This window comes from Myotis myotis, unplaced genomic scaffold (assembly GCF_014108235.1).
Source record: "Myotis myotis isolate mMyoMyo1 unplaced genomic scaffold, mMyoMyo1.p scaffold_m19_p_1, whole genome shotgun sequence".
NCBI lineage: Eukaryota > Metazoa > Chordata > Mammalia > Chiroptera > Vespertilionidae > Myotis > Myotis myotis.
This window is the reverse complement of record NW_023416313.1, coordinates 176242745-176264342: the sequence shown is the minus strand read 5'-3', so window position 1 is coordinate 176264342 and position 21598 is coordinate 176242745. Positions and strand designations below refer to the sequence as shown.

The window sequence follows — 21598 nt, the reverse complement described above, 5'->3', positions numbered from 1 at the left end:
AGAAGACAGCGGTGGAGGTGAGCCCTTCCTCTTGGCCTCCTTTCTGTAGATGTGTATCAAACACCATAGAACTGGCATATGATGTCGAGCTAACTGACAGCTCCTAAGACAGAATGTTCTGCAGATGGAAGAGCCAAGAAGTGGCATGTCAGGGCCAAGGTGCTTAGCAGCGTTTCCAGAGACATATTGAGTGTTTTCCTGTACCTTGTCTCCCAAACGCTAATGTCCCCAGGTTTCATGTGTCTCGGGGCCCCTCCAAGTGTGGGAGACAGCACTTATGGCCATGACAGCAATGGCCAGCTCTCTCTGTGGCCTGTGAGCCCAGGGAAAATTTGCCATGTGTCAGACGCAAGCATCTTATCTGCCATGGATTTCATTTTTTCCTGGAAGCAACTGGAAACCAACTCAGTGACACTTAAGTCCTTCACCTGCTGCGTTACTGTAGCCAGTGGGTGTGAGCCAGCGTGGGACCATGGAGAGCCCTCATTTGAACAGCCGCAAGAGTTATGGGCTCTGACTTGGAATGGAATGTTAGACTATGTTCAGAGTCATGGCAACTTGAACTTGGCAGCCCTGTCTGCTTCTGAGGTTACCAGTGCCTCGAGGCCAAGTGCACCTGTGACAAGAGTTGACCTCGGAGTGGGATGCAGATTGAGAAACCTCTTTTAGAGCTAACGATTCATCGGAACTCCTTTAACAGCTGGATGGTTCATTAGCAGTTGAAGTGCTGGAATTACCTGGCACTCTTCCCATCCGCCGTATAGTGAATAAAGGATACATATGGAATCACTGAAAGCTTCCCTCCCGCCCCCCAAAAAGAAAAGGATGCTTAGAATTAAAAGGATGTTTCCATAGTGTCTTTAGTTCCCATCATTCCCATCATCAAAGTAAATAAAATTAACTTTAGTTGAAACTGAGACCCCCTCCATGAGGTCTAATAAGTTCTCTTTGCAGAGGGGCTATTTTTTAGAGGGTTATTAAGACCACATTTCATGATAGGCATGTTTCAACATATTTGTCCTTCTCAGAACAGGCTACATTCGCTTTCTTGGGTTATGATTAGCTGGTTTCTGCGTTTAATCCATAGCATGTGGCATTTTTCTATAATAGTGCTCCCATAGAACATTCTACTGGCACGCAGGAGGCCAGTTATAATGCTTCAGTTTGGGGAAAACACAAAAACAAAACCATTCAACATCCCCAATAGCCATGTTTCCAAAGAAAATGATCTACGCCCCCCCCCCCAAAAAAAGGTTAAAGTTCCAAATATTACTTTTGCATTTTCTTCATGTGAATTTTAAAGGAAGTTGAGAAAAAGTATTAACAGTGCATCCAGTATTGATGTCATTAGGGTATATTTTATATTCTATGAACACCAACCTTCTCTGATGTTTGTGTATATTTAAAGTAGCATGTGGTTTACTGCATATCCAATTTCCCATTTGTCCCCGCCTTCCTGGGACTGGACTTGGAAGGCTGTGTCTCACTTGCATACAAATGAGATACCATCATGCTTTCAAAAGTGTCTTCTCTCCCTCTCCCCCCTCCTCCCTCAGTTGGCCTTATGCTAAGTTAGCCAATCAAAGTCAACATTACATCTTCCCCTTTGACCTGGCTTCTCCCTCTTCCTTATATAGGCCTTGGTGGCCCCACACCTTTCCACAGTCACCGCCACACCTGGCCGGGCAGCCTGCAATAGCTGCGTCACTCCTCCTCCTCACCTGATTGCTGCAGCTGACCCAGCCGCCTCTGGCTGTGCTGCCAGGAGCTCTGCAGACAGCTGCAGCAGGATGAGGGTACCCAGGAGGCTCTGGGTCCATAATGGGCATCTTCTGGCCTGTGTTCCTCTCTCAACAGTGAACACTGCACACACGAGGAAGCGCTGGTTTGGGGTGTACAACATTGGACTGGGTTTTGTTTCGTTTTTCTTTCTGAACAGTTTTGGTCTTTTACTATCCCTAGCTCTGTGATTTAAAACACACACACACACACACACACACACACACACACACAGACACAAACGGTGGTAGTGATAATAAGGCTTTTTAAGGCAGTAAATCAAGCCACTGTCCTGGTTTGTTTTGCTGTCTCTCTTACCTTCTCACTCTTGCCTCAGGATCAGTTGTCCTTTTGCTCCGTCGTTCAGCAAACAATAGCACCGCAGCCGCAGGCCTGGCAGCGACGGGAGCACAGGGTCTGCCTAGGACGCCCGGTGCTCAGGAGACAGTGGGCACCTGCGGAGCCAGGCAGAGCGGCGGTGTTATCTGTGAAGGCTTCACGGGTGCCTGTGTGTTCCGGCTCCAGGAACCAGCCCCTGGGGCTTTGCCCACAGATGTTTTTGTACCATCCGTGAACCTTGTTTCTGAGTGTGGTTTGAGGGTACAGGCCCTGAGATCAAAGTGCCAGGTCTCACAACACATCTGAGCATAAAGGAATCCTAGAGAAAGTCCTCGTAGTCAAGGAAACTGAGGCCAGAAGTTAGCAGCAAGGGCTATGGAGCATCCTGGAATAGAAGAAACAAGTAAGTGGTCCATTTCCCAATCCATGAGCCACTTGAAAATGAAAATAGTAGTTAGATTTTTTTTTTTTTTTTGCTAGACTCATCTTTCAGGTCATAAACACTTACTACTATGGGTGACTGAGTCCAAAAATAAATATGGGGAGAAAATCCTTTGCGTGCATGAAGCACTTTATATTCTCTGCCTCCTTCTCAATCCTTAATTAAGCCCGGCAGCCACCCCATAAAGCCGGTCATTACCACTGTGTGAGGAGATGGAGTCCCCGGGACTATGCAACTTGCCCAAACATACGGGCCAGACAGGCTGGGCAGGGTGAGACTTCCCAGTTACTGAGGCCCACGCCCCGGGTGCAATCCAGCCTCATCACCCTGGGTCTTGGCACAGGGAATAAATAAACAAACAAATGATGATTGCATTGCTTTTACTTTTGGGGAGCAATGGGTTCTTACTTAACACGGAACAAGGGGCAAGACAAATAGCATCTAATAGCAAAGCTATTGGGGGACAGTAGTGCCACCATTCAGGGCCTTGGAGTTCTGCCCTTTCTGGAGCTCTGTGTCCACATCGAAGTTTCTCGTTACCCAGATTTTATTCAGCAAAGGTGCCGTCTGTCCTGCTGGGCAGCGGGCATTCAGAAGTGGTACCATGAGGTCTGCTTTGTTGTATTCAGGTTCAATGCCATGTGCTGGAATATATGGAGAGATTGGAAGCTGAGAAGAGGAAATTTATCCTCCCTGGGGTCAGGGAAGGCCCCACGGATAAAGTGACATTTAAATAGAATCGAAAATGATGAGTAGGAGCTCGCTAGTTGGAAACTAGGGAAAAGAGGAAAACTATGGGTAGAGGATTGATAAATTATGACTTCAGAATCCACCCTCATATTCAAATTGTGTTCCCTGTAACCTACAGTGTGACTGAGACAATACGCTCAGCTCTCAACTCTGATGACAAACTATTTCTCTCTGCCCTTTGAGATGTCTCTGGATGAACTTTTTCCCCACCATACGGAAGGCCACAGCCTTGGCAGGATTTCTCAGAGCTCCAAGGTTTGAGAGCATAAGGGGAAGGCACCGGGGCTGTGTTTGACGCCACTCCTGGCAGTGAATTTCTGCTTTTTACTGATTCATTTCAGTGTGTCTGATGTCCTTTACATAGTAGTTATGTGTCCATATGTGTGTATACATGTTATTCATACATGTATATATACATATCATATATACACCTATATGTATATGTGAAACACAGGAATGTGTCATGTGTACATATACGTGTATGTGCATACATAAATACATATATCTAATTTTGTATATGATACCCACCCTTTAATTGATATTTTTTTTTAACCTACAGACAGTCCTCGGGCTACGTCAGACTCAATGTACATTGTTTTGTGATTATGCTGCCACCTCCCATTTACTTATTAAAAAAAAATTCCATCATATGTACATATTTCGACATATGTACATATGTGCTTTATGTTTTTTTTATTTTTTATTTACCACAAGTAAAGGTCAGTAATTGTTATCTTTCTTTTAATTTTTTTTTTTACTGTTTCACTTCATTACTGCTGTGTATGTGCTCCATGTGAGTGACGTAGGTGCTTACGTAGGTGGGTTCCGACTTATGGCGAAAATCGAGTTACATTGCACCTTGCGAATGGATTGCAGATGTAACCCAAGGACCTACTGTATTTCACTGAAGATTTTACCAGGATGGGGGAAGAGGAAGGGTAGCGAACAATGGACTTCTTCAACAAAAACAAACTTCCTGTGGACCCTTAGCGACCTTGTTTTGGATCCTTCAGCAGCTGAGCCACCATGTGTCTTCCTCCTTTGTCCTTTTCCTCTCTCCCGACCTTCTTCTTTCTCCCCCTCCCCCTCTCCCTCTGAGATTCCTAGTTATCTCTCTCCTCCCCCTCCCTCTCTCCTCTCCTCCTTCTCCCTACAATCCTGCTCAGCTCTGTTATGGTGCCTGTAGGTCCTTATCACCCATCCCTTCAAGGTCATAGGTTATCAGGGAATTTTCCTAAGCCAAGACAGTGTCTTTGCTAAGAGAAATTCTGGTATTATGGTGGTTTCAATTTCCATTTGTCTGTCTGGGACTCACCATATCTCTGCATATAGGACAGTCCCTGGCCATAAGTGAGCAATCAGTATTATCTGTTATATGAATTAATTCATCGATTACATAGTACTTTTAAAAGGTCTGTCTTAACCTGGTGTCTGACTTTACTAGACTTCTGCCCTGAATGCTAAATAACTCAAGGCTTATAAGACATTTTAATCACAGAGCCCTCGAGGCTGCTGCCCACTGACTGTGATGCCCCCAGCCACTGAAGCCAGGCTGCCTAAACACTGCAAAGGCCACATTCATTAAACCAAGCGGCGTTGGTCAGGCCTGCCTACTGGGCAAGGATGGAGGACACACACCTGCTGTGGAACAGGGAAAGAGGAGGAAAGGAGCACGAGAGGGGGAAGGACAAACATCACATCTCTCTTTCAGAAAGAATTCAAGTAGCAATTGTGGGCATAGGATGTGCATTTCCCAAGTCTCTGCATTATTACACATGTTAAATATTTTGTAGTTGGAAAAAGTTCCCATAATTTTAAAAAGAAAGAAAATCCCATACAAAGATGTCAACTGAAAATGAAATTGCTCCTGCTAATAAAGAGACATTTCAAAGTATGGAGCTCTTCCAAGAAAAGATTTATCTAGGGCCCTCAGCACCCCAAAACAGGAGATGGCTCCCAGTGAACCTGATCAGCAGGCGGCAAAAACCCCAAGCTTGCTCTGGCTGATGTTGCTCAGAGGTTAGAGTGTTGGCCCATGCACCAAAGGGTCACAGGTTCAATTTTCAGTCAAGGCCGTGGACCTGGGTTGCAGGTTCGATCCCCAGTTGGTCAGGGCACATGCGAGAGGCAACCAATCGATGTGTCTCTCTCACATGAATGTTTCTCTCTCTCCCACCCACCTATCCCTTCCTCCCTTCCACTCCCTCCAAAAAGAAAAATCAATGGAAAAAAATACCCTCAAGTGAGGATTAACAAACAACAACAAAAACAAAAACCCTCAGACTTCTGAGAAATCTTTGTCATTTCAGATCTTTGTCTCTTACCACCGTTATGGCATTAACTTGTTAAAGCCCGGTGGTAAAGTTGTCTTCTCTCCCGCACCTCCCTGTACAAGGGATGTTACGGAGGGCTGTAAAGAATTCTCTCAAACTAGTCCCCTCCCCAAGTCCTTTTCCAACACAACATGGAGATAGTATTTCAAAATGAATCATTAAAAAACAATCCCAGGGCTATGCTAGTAACTTCCTGGGAAGGTGAGAGAGATACACAGACATTCCCACAGCCACTCTGGTTACTAATAAGGCTCAGAGAAGCCCGGACACAAGGTTCTGTCCAAGCTGCCACACACTGTCCTGAACCTCCCTGTCCAGCTTATTTATTTATTTTCTCCCATTCTAGAACAGCCAGCAACTGATTTCACACCTTTTTGTTTAGCTGCTAAAAGCAACACAATAACTCCCCTCAGGGCTGCCTCTGTGGGTTCCAAAAATAAAATGGACTCATTTTCATGCTAAGCATGTAAGGGCTCATGGGGATTCTAATGAAAAGCAAAGGAAGGGAGAAAAGAGGGGTCAGGCTGGGGCTGTCGCTGAGTGGGGTCAGCTTCTGTGGAGAGTTACCAGTACCCCCTCCTACCCCCACTAGAGGGAAGATATTAAAAACAAAACCAAAACCAGATAGCTCTTAGGTTACAAATTAATCCAAAGCTTAAACTCTCCAGCTTATCTTCTATCCTAAACCCAGGGCCATCTTGGAACACAGACTAGCGTCCACCAAGAAGCGCAGTCGCCCGCTCAGCCTCCTAGATAAGACGTCTCTTGGTAGGAAATAGGCAGTCACGTGCTTCCAGGTCGGAACGTAAAACCATGGGTCCATGAGCTTCCAGGCTAGCTTTGGAAATTCAGTTTTCTGAGTCTAAGTCGTGAGCAATAGCAGCGTCAAGTCACACAATACTGGCCCCGCTGGCCCGTCTAGAATTCAGGAAGCGATTTCCATGCGGGCTTGCCAGGAGCGTGCGTGCTGCTCACCTGCAATAGGGGGAATCCACGCACGACCTGCAGCCCCCCCAGGTGTGCCTGCCGCAATGTGGTGATGCCGCCTGTTCCTTACATTTCCCACCAGGACTTTGCTTACGCAGGAGGCCAGACTGTTGGAGACTCCTTCCATTGATGAGCCAAAACCTGCCTCCCCTTAGCTTCTCCTCCTCGGTTCTAGATTTGTTCATGGCACGTGCAGCAGAGCCTGTCTTTTCATGAAAATTTTTTTAACTATTTGACAATAACTCCGAGCCTCACCGTCCCCTCCCCTGTCAGTGAGGCTTCCCATTTTCTTCTCCTAACACGGTCGTTTCCAATTCCTTCCCCGGGATGTGATCCAGTTTCCAGCGTGTTCCTCTTACAGTCCAGCCCAGCAGTGGTCTGACCCGCACAGAACACAGCGGACAGAACACGCCATTCCCGCGGCCTGCGCTCACCCGAGCCGTCTCTTTTCGCACATGTGTTATGCTGCAGAGTCATATTCCTTCCCAAGACCTGTGAAGAAAGGATGTGCTAAGCCAACGGTAAATAGGGTTGCTCAGAAAATCTCAATTTACTTAAGGGAACACAATTTTTAATTAGTTTAAAACAATTCCTTTACATACAAATACTGGATGTGCAAATTTTCAGTCCCAGTTTTTTTTCCTTAAAGCAGATACCCAAAGTGCCTCCATTTGGCAAACCTTGGACAAATTACTCTTTGAGTGTTTGAACATCTTCTAACTGTCTTTCTTTAACATTATTCTGGGATTCGGACTCTCGGTTCAAGGAATCAGAGAATCTTTAGAAATGGAAAGGACAGAGAAAGATTTTCAAATCCAGCCACAGACGTTCGGGAAGATAGCATTACCCCTTTTACATGTGTGTTGAGCGTTCATTCACAGGATGCTGTCCACGTGCCTCCTCTACGTTATTCTAGGCTTACGCAGGGGTGAGAAGGATAGTCCCCTTCTTTCATGGAGTTTACATGCCCAAGGGGGAACAGAGAAGCAAAATGTGAAATAATTTCATGGAGGGATAAGTGCTGTGAAGAAAATAACGCAGGCCTGTGATAGAGGCGAGGTCAGGAAAGACCAGTTTTATGAGGGAACATTTGATCTGACTGTTAAGAAAGTTTCATCACAGCAAAATATCGAAGAAACTTCTTCCAAACTATGGGAACAGCAAATGCAAAGGCCCTGAGGTAGAAATCGACTTGTTGTGTTCTGGAAGGTAAAATTAGGCCAGTACAGCTGAAAAATTAGTAGGAGAAAGTGATAGCAGATGAAGTCAAGGAGGAAAGGGGTAGGCAGGGGAGGGATCGCCTGGATCCTCAAAGACTGTGGTGAGGAGTGTGGGTTTGGTTCTAAGTGCAGTCAGAAGTCACTGGAGGGTTTTAGGTGGAGGAATGACATGATTTAACTTACATTTAAACCATCTGTCTGCTGTGTGCAGAGGTGGGTTGTACAGGCTTTATAAACAGAAGGAGAGGAAGGAGTTAGGAAGCCTTTGTAATGGCCTAGACAAGAGATGGCAGTGGCTTGTGCTGGCGTGGTGGCAATGGGGACGGAGGGAAGTGCCCAAGTTCTGGATGTCGTTTGAAAGTAGAACCAATGGGACTTGCTAGGAGAGAGACAACTAGAGTCCGAGGAAACTCGAATGATTTGCCTAAAAGGGAAGATGGAGACCAAGAAAAGTTGGGTTCTTAGTAGCGCCATGTACTTTAATCCTAATAGCACTGTGAGGGATATAGTAATTTACTGACATTTTATATATAAGGACCCCGACTTATACATTTTATTTTGAACTCCTAAGAGATGCTTTCCAGATGTTTATATTGCCATATTCTTATTTGAATGCTTGAAATGACTACATCCAATTGCACACCTATACCCTTGGTATTGCTTGTTAACCTTCCTGGAATTCATTTTCTAAAAAATAAAGTCATTTTTTAGCAGGGATGGGGGTGTGGGGGAAAGGCGGCCTCAGAGAAGTTAAGTAATTTACTCCAAATCAAACATTTGGTCAGATTAAGCTGGGATTCAAACTCGGGACTTGATGCCATATCTCATAGCCTCTTCCCACTATACTACATTGTTTTCCAAAGTGTGATGGAGAAGGAACCCTGGGCAGGGTCTCCTGCGATAGGGCTCCTTCTAGGTATCCTTTCTTCCAAGTTATTGCTGCTTAATGCGTTGTTAAGCCGATACCATTATTTATTACAGATTCCCCCATGTGTCATTACATTTAACCACAACTAAGATGACCCCCCTCCCAGCCCCAGTTCCATTCTGCCCACTTCCCTTGCCCCTCACAACCCGAGCCAGGGTCCACTCCCTTCTGTGCAGTGTAACCACCAGAGCCATGGGCCCCTGTGCCCGCCTCCCTTGCTGAGGAGCTGTAGCTGGAAATTGCGTGTGCAACCCGATGACAACTTACCTATATTTAGCAGGAAAAAGTGGTGGCGAGGATCTGTCCAACTCAATGTTTGTTACGGCTGCAATGTTCGGAATCTCACAGGCAGTCTCCTGACAGGCACATCGGCCCTGACAGTGTCTGAGCGCAGGAGGCTTCCTGCCTCTCACAGGGCTCTCCACCCACTGAAGCCTCCGTCCAAGAATCCCATGGCCGCCCCTTGGGGAGCAGAGGCTTCGCATGCTCAACACTCCCCCCCGCCCCCACTCCCCGCCCCAACGTGAGAGCTGCTGGCACTGTGGGCGCTTTGATGGCTTTTAAGTGTTATTCTAAGACAGGAAAACAAGCATGAAAGGTTTAAGGGGGAAATGGACTATTACCCAATTGTTTATGTGTTTAAGTGATGTGTATGGCGCTTGGTTTTTATATCTTTTCAATGTGGCATGGAAAAGAAATACAAAGTGCTGCTTATGGTGTAAGAACAAAGATAAACTTGCTTGGGGGGTGGGGAGTGACAAATTGCAGCAGGTACTCTCAAGTGCTTACTCTGACAAAATCCTTGCCATGGAGGCGGACTATCCCTTCTACTTAAGTGACTAATTCGAGGCTGGGGCATAGTTTAGCTTTTCTGGAGCCAGACCAAACCAGATATAGTATATTGCCCATGACTCTGACCCTCATCACTGCTGGTCAACCAGACAGAATTATCTACTAATGAAAAGCAGAAAAATTAAGAAGAGCTCAGAAAAGAGGAAAGTAAAGACCATTCAAGAAAAAATGGGAATCTTTAAGACAGTAACATAATGCCAACTGTATCACACAAAAAAGGGAATTTCTGGGGCAGTGTGTGTGTGGTGGGGGGCGGTGGAGGGAGCACACGAGAGGGATTATAGCCTGTGAGCACTTATTTAGACTACTCTACTTTTTAACATGCAAGATGTATCCATCCTTAGTCAGCAAGGGGGAAAAAGCTATTGGAAAACATTCCTATTCACTTTAGAAATAGCAATTTCAAAAGGTAGTTTTTTCATACCTTCTTCTAATCCCTAAACTAATTTGTGGTTAAATATTATTCAGAGGAAAAAACACTTGGTTTAGAAATGGCCTGTCTCCTTTTCACAAAATCTCTTCCAATGAGACGAGTTTTAGTGTCGCCATGTCTATGCAGGAAAGGAGGAAGAAATAGAAAATCCACTTTTTGGGAGAAACCAAGATGGCGGCATAGGTTAACGACGGAGATTGCTGCCTCGAACAACCACTTCAGAGATATAACTAAAGGACAGAACAGACATCATCCAGAACCACAGGAAGGCTGGCTGAGTGGAAATTCTACAACTAGGAGGAAAGAGAATATCATCCCCAGACTCAGAGGAGGCGCAGTGCTTAAGTGAAATACTAAGGTGCGGAGTGCATGCGGAGCAGGCTGGCGGTGGAGGGTGTGGTTGTTGTTTTCAATCGGGAGGGAGTTTCAGACTCTGAGCTCCAGATCCAGGCGAGTCTCTGGGGACCCCGACTCAAACGGGAGAAGCGGGACTGTCTGGCTTCGGTCAGAACTCGAAGGCAGCTTTCTCTCTGAGGTTTGCAGCAGTTGCTGGGACTCTGAGAGGCAGAGCCCCTAGGGACGGAACTGAGAGCAGCCATAACTGCTTGCTCTGCCCACCCTGTAGATCCCCGGGGACCCGCCCTGCCCAAGCCCTGCGCAGAGCCATTTGCCAGATAGCCTCAGGCAAAGGCTAGATTAGCACCGCCCTAGATATCCAGCACAGAAGCTCCCCCACTGCAGACACAGCTGACTCTCATAGCCAGTTAGCCTGGAGGTCAAATCACCCCTGGTATTACCGACAACAATCAAGGCTTAACTACAAGACTGCGCACAAAGACCACTAGGGGGTGCACCAAGAAAAGATAAAAAAATGCGGAGACAAAGAAACAGGACGCAAATGTCAGAAATGGAAGATATAGAACTCAAAACCACACTTTTAAGGTCTCTCAAGAACTGTCTAGAAGCTGCCGATAAACTTAGTAAGGCCCTCGAAAAGACTGATGAGACCACCGATAAATGTAGTGAGATCCTCAAGAAATCTAATGAGACCCTCGATGTTATGATAAAGAACCAACTATAAATTAAGCATACACTGACTGAAATAAAGAATACTATACAGACACCCAACAGCAGACCAGAGGAGCACAAGAATCAAGTCAAAGATTCAAAACGCAAAGAAGCAAAAAACACCCAACTGGAAAAGCAAAATGAAAAAAGAATCCAAAAATACGAAGATAGTGTAAGGAGCCTCTGGGACAGCTTCAAGCGTACCAACATCAGAATTATAGGGGTGCCAGAAGATGAGAGAGAGCAAGATATTGAAAACCTATTTGAAGAAATAATGACAGAAAACTTCCCCCACCTGGTGAAAGAAATAGACTTACAGGTCCAGGAAGCGCAGAGAGCCCCAAACAAAAGGAATCCAAAGAGGACCACACCAAGACACATCATAATTAAAATGCCAAGAGCAAAAGACAAAGAGAAAATCCTAAAAGCAGCAAGAGAAAGAAACCCAGTTACCTACAAGGGAATACCCATACGACTGTCAGCTGATTTCTCAACAGAAACTTTGCAGGCCAGAAGGGAATGGCAAGAAATATTCAAAGTGATGAATACCAAGAACCTACAACCAAGATTACTTTATCCAGCAAAGCTATCATTCAGAACGGAAGGTCAGATAAAGAGCTTCACAGATAAGGAAAAGCTAAAGGAGTTCATCACCACCAAACCAGTATTATATGAAATGCTGAAAGGTATCCTTTAAGAAGAGGAAGAAGAAGAAAAAGGTAAAGATACAAATTATGAACAACAAATATGCATCTATCAACAAGTGAATCTAAGAATCAAGTGAATAAGTAATCTGGTGATCATAATAGAATCAGGGACATAGAAAGGGAATGGACTGACTATTCTTGGGGGGGAAAGGGGTGTGGGAGATGCGGAAAGAGACTGGACAAAAATCATGCACCTATGGATGAGGACAGTGGGTGGGGAGTGAGGGCGGAGGATGGGGCGGGAACTGGGAGGAGGGGAGTTATGGGGGGAAAAAAGAGGAACAAATGTAATAATCTGAACAATAAAGATTTAATTTAAAAAAAAAGAAAAAAGAAAATCCACTTTTTGTACCATTTCACTTCTTGGGACCAAACCTTCCAATACTGTATTCCAGAAGTCAATTAGCAGACTATTATTACGAAGAAAAAAAAAGCTTTTATGCAATTTGTGGGGAAAATGAAAATACAATTAAAATGTTTAAAAGTCACCCATAACCCTATCATCCTAAGATAGTCACTGTGAATAAGGTTTAAAAACAAAACAACATTATTTGGCCCATCCCTTGTATAACCCCAACAGGAACATTTTAACTCAGGGTTTCTCTCATTTTTCATTTTGTGAGTTTCCAGCAAGTTTCTGTAGATCCATGAGTTGATATCTTTACTGACACCCTAGAAGCCCAAGCAGAGGTGATCTTTCAACATTAAATATCTAATCCCCTCACAGGAAATACTCTTTTCTTGAGATGAACAAAGAGATGCCTAATTCTTCTTTATATTACTAGTCCTACCACTATCGAGAAACCCGGAAGGCCTTTCTGGTTTTCTGTGTCATAACATGAACCCCACCTGTCAGAGACACAAGAAAAGCTAACATGGTATTGCTCTCACCTAAGACCTAAACCTTTCAAAGCTGACATTCTCTTCCTCCAGTAATTTTAGGCAGCCTTCTTGTACATCATGTGGACCACCTGTTAAGTTGAAAGAATCAGTATAATTGCTAAAAGAACTTCTTTTTTAACAAAAAGGATTAAAGGTGGAAAAACTGCTGGTAAAAGAGATCAGTGAAACAGCGAGAAAACCCAGAAATGTAATCTCGCATATGTGAGAATAGTCTTGAATATCTATATACAGAATATATGTAAAAGCTGTAGTAAACAGCAGTCAACAAGTGGGACTGTGATATTGTTAGCTTATCAGGAAAAAGGGTAAATTTTTTCTCATACCACATAAGAAATCAAGTGCTAGATAAAGGAAATATATTTTTATTGATTTCAGAGGAGAGGAAGAGAGAGATAGAAACATCAAAGATGAGAAAGAATCATTGATTGGCTGCCTCCTGCATGCCCTATACTGGGTAGCGAGCCCATAACCTGGGCATGTGCCCTGATTGGGAATCAAACCGTGACCTCCTGGTTCATAGATTGATGCTCAACCACTGAGCCACACTCTCTGAGCAGAAATATTATTTTTTAAACTAAAGAGTATATATTTCCACATATTTATCTAATCTAGATGGGTAAAGATCTTCTATGCTTTAAAGCAACAAAAGAAATCACAGTAAAAGGTCAATAAATTAAAATATAGAGAAATACAAAATTTCTATATATGTCAAAAATAATCAAACAAAATCAGAGGACAAAACGCAAACTGGTAAGTAGATGTATTTTTTCAAAATTTAGGCACTAAAAGTTAATGGCCTTAATTTATAAAGTGTTATTATAAATCAATGACAAAATAGATGAAGGTCATGAACTGACAGTTTATGTAAGAGAAAATACAAATAGCTAATTATACAGTAAATACTTTTCAGCCTCACCAATGAATACAAAGTTAACAGGGACCTAACAAAATAGCAAAGACTTTTAAATGACATTAATCAATGCAGCCAGAGCTTCAGAAAGACAATCATATTCTGTGTTACACCCTTCCCAGTAATATGTATTAAAATCCTGAAATATGATGCTCTTTGATCCAGTAATTCTACTTTCAGAAGATTATACTAAGGAAATAATTTGAAATGCTAAGATTTATGAACACACACACAAAAAAAAACATTTACTTAAGTAGTCCCTAAATATCCAATAATAGGAAAATTATAATAAATTATAGTATAGGTATAAAATGGAAAATTATAGTGCTATTAAAATAATATTTAAAGAATTAATAATGGCATGAGAAAATATGTTTGATTGAGTGAACCAAAACATAGTTTGTGAAATTCTTTGTACAGAATGACCCCAGTTATGTGAAGATTTTTAAAAAGCATAGGAAAATATACTGGAACCACTTCTAGATGTTAATGGAGGTTGCATATGACTAATAAGATTTGGTAATGGTTTGTTTACTGTTTTGTTTATTTCTTCAAAATATTTTATTGATTGATTTGAGAGAGTGAGATCGAATTGTTGTTCCACTTACTGATGTACTCATTGGTTGTTTCTTGTATATCCCCTGACTAGGGATGAACCCAAACCTTGGGGTATCGGGAGGACACTCTAACCAACTGAGCTACTCATCCAGGGCTTGTTGTATCCTTCTTTTAACTTCTTTCTAAATTTCAAATATTCTACCATGTAAATGTATTATTTTTAGAACCTTTTGAAATGAAAGAAAAGTTGATCATTAAAGCAGTTCAGAGTATGCCACCCACAAATACACCACTTTGATATAAGGCTTATTTTGAGGTGAATGCAATTGAGAGATAGCAGACACAGGACAACCAACATAGATTCCTCCAGGATGGGCAAGATAATTCTTAACCACCAGAGACAACTCTAGACTCTTATCAGCCCAGAAACTGAACCGGAGGAATCTATGCAACAAATCTTGCTAAAACAATCCTTATCTTCCATTATTTTCCCCCATATATTTACCTTCCCACATTTGTTGCCCTTGGGAGCCTGGAACAAGTCCCTTCTCTACAAATTTGTTGTTCTTTGCTAAGATGCTATAGAAGCCCAAATCCTGACCATTCCCTTGAGTTACTCATCACTGAGTATTCCATGTATTGTATGCTTCATGAGTTAAGAAACTGGTTGTTTTTTCCCTGTGCATCTGTCTTGTGTCAGTCTAATTTGAAGGACCCCAGCACTGAAAGAACCTAAGATGAGTAGAGGAAAAATATTTTTCTCCCCTACAAATGGCTACAATAATAAAAAAGCACCAATGGTAGGCATTCCTTTCCTTCAGCAATCTTAGACTGCGCTCTACTTGATGGTAGGGACAATTGGTTACTTGTTAGCCCGTTGAAATACCACTAACAACTGTGCGTCAGTTTACTCAAAAGTACAGATTGCTAGGTGATTTGGGGGTGGGCAGCTACTTTCTCTTCTTCTCCTTTCTCAAGGTTTAGTCTTCCCTTCTCTTTCTACCTTTCTCCCCCACTTGGTCAAGCAAAAGCCAAAGAACATGAGCACCTCATCTCTTCCCCTCATGAGAGTGGAAAAATAGGATTCTTTTCATCTGTCCTTCCAAGCTGGAGAAGATACGCCTGATGAGGAGAACACAGGCTTCCTGTAGGATGCAGAGGAATGGTCTCTGGAAGAACCAGGACATGCTCCTCCTGCCCTCACTCTTGTAGACTGCTTCCAGACATTCACATAACACATTCCCTCAAGGACTTCGTTTGAGAAACAGACAGAGGGAATGTTTAATGTAAAAAAAAAAAAAAAGAGAGAGAGAGATTTTGGTGTTTCAAATGGTAACTCTTAGGATGACAAACCCCATGACCACTACACAACCAGCAAGGGAGTCAGATCTGAAAATAAAGAAATCGAAAATTCAGTCAATCATACCTGAAGTTGACTCCGGCAGAGGATGGAAGATGGACAGGCTCGGGATATTTCTCCAGCCAAGTTCAAAGTGAAAGGTTTTGTTTGGTTTGTGTCTAGTTAAAATTTAAAGCAAAATGCAGAGTGTACTTTGCCCAACTCATTCACCCTAACAGTTTAAGCAAGTTTCTGTTTCTAAGAAAGTGGAGGGCCCAAGTCGAGGATTCATTTCCGCGATGCTACATAGCATCCTTGAATGAAAGGATCTCTGTCCAAGAAGCCTTGATTGCTTTTTAAAAGCCTTTTAAACGTGTTCTTCTTCCTTTAAATCTTGTACTTACATTCTAATTGCAGACAGCATATTTTAACTCAATAGAGAGAAATGTAATTAAAATCCGAGTACCCAGATTTTGAATGTCTGGGAAGAAATACCTTATCAATGACTATACTTCCTTCCGTGTGATTACTATATTATTAATTGTGGCTATTTTTCCTACATACCTAGAACCCAGGAACTAGGAAAATCTAGCTTTTTCACCTGATTTTCTTTGGATTCCTTGCTCTCCTTTCTCCCCTCTCTCCACCAAAAGTCTAATTTATTCTAGTCAGACTAAAACACATAATTCAGCAGTATGCCACTATCACCCTAAGGTTTCATGTTCTTTCCACTGGAAATAAGTAAAAATAGCACCTTATCCTCAAACTCGGTGGTTAGGAAGAGAAATAAATGGGAAGAGTATAAGCTAACAGCTCTCCTTAAATTGCAGTGTGAGGGCCACAGATATTTGCATTCTTCCACTTGCCCTGAGGCAGCACCCCATGTGCACAGTCATGGTGGCGGCAGCTTGGTCCAGGTGACAAAAACCATTACAGAGAAGCTGTAAGAGGGCCAGGCTGTACTCCTTGGGTTTCATTAGCTTACTTCTTGTGTAGGAGGCAAACGGTGTCTGAAGGGCTCTGGACTTGCTAACCAAAATGTTAATGGCTTAGAAACAGCAAGAAATTAGTTAGTGAGATGTTTATCAAGTACGTGAAACAAGAGTTGACTTTCTGTGAAACATCATTCTGGAATCAAAGCCAAATCTGTCTCTTCTATTCAGTTGAGTATGAGAAGAAGAAAAAAAAAGTCATGTCAGAATTAGTAAGGCCAAAAACAAAGAGAGAGGAATGAAAAGAAGCTGATATTAATAGGGAGGGGGTGGAGTGGGGAAGAATACCTGAGCTTCAACAATTTTTTTAAAAAGCTGGGATTTTGAGAGGTTAAAAGAAATTGGTTGCACTACTTCTCTCAGAAAGACAAATGTCTGGAATACCGAAGGGGTATTGAATTTCTCAGGTAGGTCAGTGTTAGGACTAAGGGAGGGTGCAGTTAGGAGGTGATGCTAAATGGCCTCCTAAAATTTCAGGTTGAAGTGATTTTTAATGGAGTGTATGTGTTTTTGTATCTTTGTTTTTTTCTTATTATAAAAGTAAGAAATAATTACAGTCATTTAAAAACACTATCACTACAGAAAACCAATACTACATTTAAAAAAAAAAAAAAAAAAAAAAAAGGCCCCTATCCATATCTAGTCCCCTAAGGCAGAGAGTATCACTTATTAAAAGTTGGGGATAAAATTTATTTATATGATTTTTATTATATAACATTTAAAATAAAGTTATGGCTAGATGCAACAACATGATACATATTTACATAGTAATATTAAGTTTAAAAAGTGTATGCATAACAGAATAACCCTATGCATAGCAATAATCCTATGATTAGAAAAAGACTGAAATAAAATGTGTCAAAATATTTTCAAAGTCTGGGGTATTTTTCATGTTTTTTAGTATAATATATATTTTAAAACCTGTGTGTTTAATGACTACTTTGCCTTGAAGAGCCCTTGAAAAGGGTTCCCAGTCTCCAACTTCATGGCCATGGGGAGAAGGAAGAATATTTGCAGATCATTGGTAAATGTTGTTTTGAAACTCTTTGCAGCATATGAAATTGAATTTCAGTCTTATTTAAAGGAAAGTTCCCCTGTTTTTTGTTTTTGTTTTTTTTTAAAAAAAGTCTTTATATGTGCTTCTCGGGCAAGAGAAGGATAGAAGAAACTGCATACAAGACTTGGGTTGGGCAATTGATTTTAATCGTGGTTTCTCTTAATTACTCAGCAATTTCAGGCAATTACCCACTTGCACACCATCGTTTTCCCTTGTGTAAAATGGGAAGGGTGATAGAAAATCTGAACCTAGGGACTTGGTCTCCAAGCACTGCTACCCCCGGTACCTGCCTTTTGACAAATACTCAACTCTGCCTGGCTGGGGTCACACAGTCTGCCAGCTCATAGGAGCCAGGAGGCTTAATTACCTGTAGTTTCAGAGACCTCTGAACTCTCTTAGGAAGGGGGCTATTTAAGTTCAATGTCGTATTATCCCATTCCTGAGGCATTCATTTTGCAGAGATAAGAGAGGAAGAGTACAGAGATTGGGCTGTGCTCCAAAGGAAGCTTAGAGGAAGGTTTTCTATATAGTATGGGTTGAGGAAATGCTTCGTGGTTTGAGAAAAAGCACAGTATATTTCCGCACAAATAATATGCTTCCCAGAAAGAAAATATGGAGATTACATATTAATTTAAGGTCATCAAAGCTTAAACTGGCTGCGTCTACCTCCTCTTTCCTTTACTAGAAGGTGTTCCCATGCCTATCTCCTACCTGTACAAACCTGTGTGACATGCAGTCTAGCCGCTGTCATTTCACAGGTGCTGCTGGGTATAACCTTGTCTGTGAGGTCTCCAGTCGCAGGGCCCACAACCATGTTGTGACAACGTGTTCACAAAACCGAGGGCAACGTGTTGGAAGGCTGCCAGCTTTCTTTAAGAAGTATTGCTCTTAATTCTAAGAGTGTGTCCTTCCTGCTTTGGGGGTGTTAAAATGTTACTTTCTTTTCTGAATGAATGGCAATTGAAGATGGTCGTTGTATTTTTTTAGCATCCTTATTGGATCAGATTTAGACTTGGCAGCATGTTATTGATCTTCCCACAATTTCCTTTTCTTTTACATTTTACTGATCTGCAAAATCGAAACTTGGAAAAACATAAGTTTGTGGCTAATTTTGTCTATATAGTAATAGGAAGAATGCAGATGATCACCATTTTTAACCCAAAATATCAAGCTACTAAAACATGTGCCTCAGCTCATGATAAGTAGGACAGCCAGTGTGCTGGGATTGTATTTCTCTCTCTACCCTCTAATAGGGTTCCTAAAATTAAGCCACTGAAAAAAAGTAGGAAGCAGGGAGGGGAAATAATCTGGATGATACATAAACTGGCTAGTTAATGGAACCAGTGCTGATTAATAATGAATAAAATAGGCCCCATGCAATATTTGGACTTTGCTTACACTAAACTTATTCATTATTTGTTTTGTTTTGTTGTTGACAGTATTACAGATGTCCCCCATTTTCATTGTTTATTTTAAATTCAAATTTAACTGAATATTCTGCATTTCATCTGGCAACCTCACACCCAAGAGTGTCTGACCCTTTAGAAAATATATAGGCAGTAAAACATGAATTAAAGTAGCCCCTAAATACAAATGACTATTAATAAAACACACATAAATGCCTATTAATGAAATATTCTTTTGGTTCCTTTATGTTGTCTAGTTTTCTCTTCTAAATATGAACTATTTGAATGATTGAGTTCTTACAAGAGCATAATATGAAATCCAGAGAACAGTAAAAAAGTTAACTTGCCCCACTTGGCTTATCTTGTAAATGATCTGATAACCCATGTTTACAGCAGGGTCTGCCAAGTCACCTCCGCTGCCCACCCCTGAGCTGGCGGCTCAGGTGCTGCAGAGTAACTCCCTCAGCCCACTCTGCTGTTTTAGGGTGGGAAAGTCTGTGGGTGGGAAGCACGGAGGAAAGCCAGGTCCTCTGAGGAGGCCTCCGAGGCACTCAGCATGCAATCAGCACGCTTGCTCTTTGTTTCTCATTTCCCCCTGTGACGTTAAAAGGAATGCAAAGTTGAGAACGCTGCATTTTTTCACCATACTACCTGGCAAATGCTTGAAACAAAAGTAATCATAAAACTGTCAGGTAATGCTAGTAACCCCTCTGGTCCTATTTGCAAGGAAATCGCATTTCCATCTATAAGGGGAATGAATGGATATGAGCTGGGGATCGGCAGGGAAGTCGGAATGGGGGTCAGATACTTGGTGTGCATTTCGTTAAAATGAGTGTGAATGAGGGTGGTGCTTTGTTTTTTCTTCCATCCACCTCCAGGTTGTTGTGAGGGGGGGAAGCACGGTGAACAGTGCTCATATATTCAAATAAAAGGAGAGTGGCAATCAAAATGTATAATCAGAGCCAACGTCGTGGTCAGTCCCTAGCTGGGCTGCTTAGGGTTGTGAAAGGAAAGCTGGGTCAGAAGGTCCCACCCTGGCTCCAACGCCATCCACCAGGGTGACTCTGGGTGAGCTGTGTCATCCTTGGACGTCAGAGTCCCCCCTTCTCCCATGAGGAGGAGACTGCACAGGCTAGCGCCTCTTCCCCCTTTAGCCCTGCTCTAAGGAGCCACAGAGGAGAGAAGGGATTCCCAAGTTACAGGTCTGCAAACAGGATTCACCCACTTACCTTTGGGGGTTCAGAGGTTATAGAATTTAGGTAACAAAGACACAGTCCTTGTCTCATGCTCTGACCTTCACATGTAGACATGCAGCCATTTTTTATGCCTTCCCCTGCCCACCCCGCCTTGTCAGAGGAAGACCACTTGGACGGCTTCTTGGTCCTCCTGGGAATCCCCTGAGCTCTGTCACTGACAGTCCCTTTGGAATCTTATAGGCACAGGTCATCGTCATCATTTTCCAAAGCTGTTCTTTCGGCTGGATGAAAAATAAGCAGGGTTCACCCATCGTAACTATTGATATGGTACACGAAGACGGCACATCTCCTTTTGTTTCTAAATCATACTCTGGCCTGCCAGCATGGCTCCATGGTTGAGCATCGAGCTAAGAACCAGGAGGTCACAGTTTGGTTCCTGATCAGGGCGCATGCCTGGGTTGCAGGCTTGATCCCCAGTGTGTGGTATGCAGGAGGCAGCCTATCAATGATTCTCTCTCATCGTTGATGTTTCTATCTCCCTCTCCCTCTGTCTTCCTCTCTGAGATCAATAAAAATATAGTTAAATCATACTCTGAACGCCCAGGGTTTCTTTGCCATGCACTTTCCAGGCCTCCTCCCTCTGGGCTCATTCCAGCCAGACTCCGTATGAAACACTGCCCCTTTGGTCAGCATTTTCAAATTGAACTTAGATGGGAAAACATATACTTCTCAAGGTAGTCAGTGTGTACACCCTAGTTCTGTCCTCTGTAACTATGTGGACCACATGGTGGAAAAAATCAAAGATTTCTCTGGGGCCCTGTCCACTCTGAGTCCCGGAGCTCATGACTGCATCACTCAGCATTTCCTCCTGCTTACAAAGATGGCTGTCCTTTCCCAGAGCCAAATCCCATTGCAAAATCATGAGCCTTCACCTTCCATGTTACCCTTCTTACTCAGAAGCATTGACTAGCAGGCCCTTTTTTCCCTTGGGTTTGTGCCAACACCAGAGAAGTCAAACTTGGTACCCCCTCTTGCCTTCCAGGAGCTTTTGTGTTATTCTTGTTCGTGGGATATGTTGTCAATTTATACAGATGTTCCTATGGCCCCTGCACCACCCCAACCCCAGTTATTCCTTATCCCCATTCTTTGTCCTGTGAACCCTTGCTGGCCTTCCCAAGATGGAAAATTACTAGATGGCCTCTACCTCTGTGTGGCCCACACCTAGTACATTGTTGGCCTTTGCCCAAATTATGTCACCCCATTTGGAATCGCCTGACACCATGTGATCAGTCTCATGCCTGGCAGCATCCCATCTGCCTACCCAGTGCACTCTGGCTCCATTGCAGCCTCTTCCAGCAGTTGCTCATTATCTCCTCAACATTGTCTCACATCTTGTCAG

At 42.9% G+C, this 21598-nt stretch overlaps 1 long non-coding RNA gene across 1 annotated transcript; it reads right to left on the bottom strand.

Moving 5' to 3' along the window:
* Positions 1-2970: 2970 nt before the first annotated feature.
* Positions 2971-15688, bottom strand: LOC118653068. The gene is made up of 3 exons (XR_004966770.1): positions 15636-15688; positions 7065-7122; positions 2971-3204 (listed from the first exon to the last, which is right to left on the bottom strand). It is a non-coding gene; the product is annotated as an uncharacterized LOC118653068 (long non-coding RNA).
* Positions 15689-21598: the final 5910 nt, after the last annotated feature.